This window comes from Phyllostomus hastatus, unplaced genomic scaffold (assembly GCF_019186645.2).
Source record: "Phyllostomus hastatus isolate PE091 unplaced genomic scaffold, TTU_PhHast_1.1 phas_scaffold_182, whole genome shotgun sequence".
In the NCBI taxonomy this organism is placed as follows: Eukaryota; Metazoa; Chordata; class Mammalia; order Chiroptera; family Phyllostomidae; genus Phyllostomus; species Phyllostomus hastatus.
The window spans coordinates 9,744,718-9,748,780 of NW_025334013.1; the positions used below are offsets into that span (position 1 = coordinate 9,744,718).

General features: G+C 46.5%; 1 pseudogene; it reads right to left on the reverse strand.

Moving 5' to 3' along the window:
* Positions 1 to 483: 483 nt before the first annotated feature.
* On the reverse strand, positions 484 to 3,774 carry LOC123831966 (annotated as a pseudogene).
* Between the last annotated feature and the right edge of the window lie 289 nt (positions 3,775 to 4,063).

Below are 4,063 nucleotides of genomic sequence, written 5' to 3' on the forward strand. Positions count from 1 at the left end.
TGGCACCTAGTGGGCATTTTAATATTTGAATGAACAGAATGAGTGAGTCAGCAGTGACCGTGATTGGAAATGGATTACCCTATGACTTAAAGACATACATTGTCAGAATGGGAGATAAAAGCACGACCTGGTACTAAGGAGACTCCCAGAATATTAAATCACATGAAGTTTGAAAAGTAAAAGGAAAAAAAAAGATGTACCAAAAGAAATGCCAAAAAGATGTACCAACCGAAAGGAAGCTGGCACAGCTTTAACAGTCATGGATAAAAAATTATTAGGAAATAATGTGATTTATAGAAATAATTGTATATAATTATGTGTCATTAACACATAATTATATATCAATGTACATAAGTAGATACATGATGTATTATTAATATATAATAATAAACGGGCTACCACATAATGTTAACACGTTCAATACATCAGAAAGTTGAGACAATTCTGTTTTTTTTTTTAATTTTCAAGGTGCTTTATTTTTAAAACAGTTCACGACACAAAACTTCTGGCCCATTCTGCCAATGTACAAGCAACAAGCACTTGCTTGACAGCTGAGGAGCACTCTTCAGTAGGGTTTGAAAACTGAGTAAAAATCCATATAAACCAAATATTCAGATAGTTTCCGTGAGAACACGCGTAAGCGTGGCCCCGCCTCCCACCCTTCCATAATGTTCCGTCGGTGCCAACCCCGCTTACAAAGATGTTTCAGAATGAGCAATAGTTAAGTGGTCCCCCAGTGCCTTCATTCAGGCTGCCCTTGCCGTCACAGCTACGTGAATGGCATCTGCACGTTACTGTGAGCCGAAGGGCAGGCTGCTGGGTGGCGTTCCGCCCCACTCTCCCAGGTGCAGGACGTTGGCAGAGTGCCGACGTCCTGCTCCTCCACTGCGGGCAAAAAGTCACGGTTCTGGACTGGCTGATGCCGGCCCTGACATCACGTAGTAGGTGGTCGGCCTCTGGAATCTGCTGAAAGTAGAAGCAGAGCAATGGTGTAAGCACCCACGTTTCCAAAGAGCACCCAGTCCCCCACAGGCATCTCGGGCAAGGCGCAGCGCCCTGCAAGGCGAGGGAGGCCATCACATGCGGTCCCCATGTGCTGGACGAATAGTGCTTCTCATCCGGCTTGGGCCTCTTCTGCAGAAGGGGCGCTGTGTGCGCATGACCACAGAGGATGCAGTTAAATGGTCCTTGTGCTCCATCACTCACGTAACATGTGAAGGTTTTTTTCACTCGACTCACCTTCATCATCAGAACCTGGTTGTTCCTTTAATGTGAGGTTTTGGGCAAAGATATTAACTGCAGGTGTGGAAGCTGATGCAACATAGTGTCCGCCTGGCTCCACTAGGCGGGTCACCCCGGAGTCGGATGGAAGATACTTTGGCCAGGGCTGGGTTGATGACATTGGTGATTTCCTCAGATTTAAGCTTTACATCCTCAGATCCAGGAAAGCCACCACCAGTATCCAGGAGATACATGCTGGAACCAACCTCAGCTCCCACGCTGCAGACCCAGCGGGCGTCGGAGCTGGCCTGCAGGCAGGTCTGAGGGTCCGTGCAGCTGCGCCCCGCGTGGAAGCGGACACTGATGACGTCAACATTTCGCTCCCTTGCCTGTCCCAAAAGGAGCCTGCTCGTTCCGAGAGTGGCGGCACATTTAACACTGAGACGACAGCCTGCCCTGGAATCATCAGCGGCGATCCGCAAAACCGACCTGGCCTTGGGATGTGCCCTGGCAGCTGTCACCGGTGCGACTGTGCACCGAACGTCACCATCTGGACCCCATTACTGGCAGCGTGTTTAGTCTAAGACACTTGTTTGCAAGGATTTGCATGGACAATCCTCTCTGGGGGTGCCCCAAGACTCTGCACCGATTGTATCTCAGTCTTGGGGGCACAGTCAAATCCTGTCCCGATGGCAGTGAGGGTCTTCACTGTGGTTCTGCTGTCATTGCATTTGACTGCATAAAAGGGGGTGATTGGACGGAGAGCTTTTAACCATTTCATGTTTCTTTAAAAGGTCTCCCAGATTTGCAACATAAAAGGCATCCTTATCACCGGAAGGAGAAACTTCACTGATGTTTTGGTCCAGAATGTCCTTGGCGGTGAAGCCTTCATAGAGGAAATGGCAGCCAAAGTCTTCATCACTGAGGCTGTTCGTGGTTTCTGGATGTTTGTCCGAGACTCCACAATAAGGAAAATTAATGTGAAATTTAAAGAAATGATTGCTAGCTCTTCCCAGAGGCAGTTCTCCAGGAATTCCCAGTCCTCTGGAACATGGGTGTTTGCTCCACGCAGCAGTGGCAATGACCTCTGAGTCCAGGGGGGCCTCAAACTGACCCCATGGAGATGCCACGGCAACTGGCAAGCACACAGGACCACTGTGTGCCCCCGGCAGTGTCTGCCTAGCAGCCCACCCCCTGCCTTGCTCTCTCCCACTGGGGACCCAGGCAGGCTGAGGTGGTGCCGGAGAGCTGAGGGGTGACCAAGCTGAGACAATTCTTAACCCGTGTGATCTAATGACGTTAAGTTCAAAATACATAAAGCTGAGCTTCCTGGGTTTTCATTTTGCCTTATGTCTCCCAGATGGGGGCCTAGAGAAGCCAGCAGCACGGACTCCAACTGGCACAGACAGAGGCCCAAGAGCCTGCTGGGTCACCGGTGGGGGCGGGGGCAGGAATGCCCCTGATGTCCAGGTTTCAATAGAAAGTTACTTGTCACACTAAGACCTAGGAAAATCCCAACTTGAATGAGAAAAGACAACACACACCCATGTGCAGATGACAGACATTAGAATTATTCAGCAGAAATTTTAAAGCACTTATCATACAAATGCCTCGAAGAACATTTGGGAAAACCCCTGAAATAGTAAAAAATAGGTTCGGCAAAAAAAGAAAAGAGCTGTAAAGGAGAACGGAATGGAAATCTCAGGACTGAAAAATACGATCACTGAAATAAAAACTCAGTGGCTGGAGGCAACAGCAGACCCAAACCCTGAGGTATCGACATTTACATTAAATGTACACGGTCCACATACACCAATGAAAAGACAGAGGCTGGCAGGGCGGGTAAAGAAACGTGACCCAGCTACGTACCGTCTAAAACTCACTTCAAACGTGACACGAGTCAGTGGGGAGTAAAGGGACGAAAAAAGAGACACCATGTCAAGTTCAATCAAAAGAATCAAGTGGAAGTGCCGACGTCAACATCACGTGACAAAGACTTCGACGCCAAGAAATTGCCAGGGACAGAAAGGGCCATCACGTAATGACAAAAATTCATAGGTTTCTATGCCTTCTTCGATGTCTAGATCTTCTTTGACATAGAAACCCTAATGGTGTGTGCACCAAACAACAGAACTGCAAAATATATGAGACGAAAACTGAGAACAAGAAAATAAAACAGAAGAGAAATAAGCAAATCTGCAATTACAACCAGAGACTTTAACATCTTCTCAAAAATGGATAGAACAACTAGACATAAGTCAACAGTTATAGAAGAACTCAATAGTACTATCAACCAATCGCGTCTAATTAACATGTTAGAGCACCCTACCCCCAAATAGCAAAATACATGTTCTTTTCAAGGGCCTATGGAACATACACCGAGATACCACATCCTGGCTCACAAGACACATTTCAAAAAATCTGAAAGATGTGAAGCCCTGGCTGGCGTAGCTCAGTGGATTGAGCGCAGGCTGCGAACCAAAGTGTCGCAGGTTCGATTCCCAGTCAGGATACATGCCTGGGTTGCAGGCCATGACCCCCAGCAACCGCACATTGATGTTTCTCTCTCACTCCCTCTCCCTCCCTTCCCTCTCTGAAAATAAATAAATAAAATCCTTAAAAAAAGAAAAAAAATCTGAAAGACTTGAAATCATAGGGAATGTACTTTTTGATCATAATGGAATTAAAATAAAAATCAATGACAGAAAGATAACAGGATGATCTCTAGACACCTGGAAACGAAACAATACCCTTCTAAGTAATACACGGGCACAGAGGAATTCTCAAGGGAAATTAAAAAAACACATTGATCTGAATAAAAATGGAAACACATTATATCAAA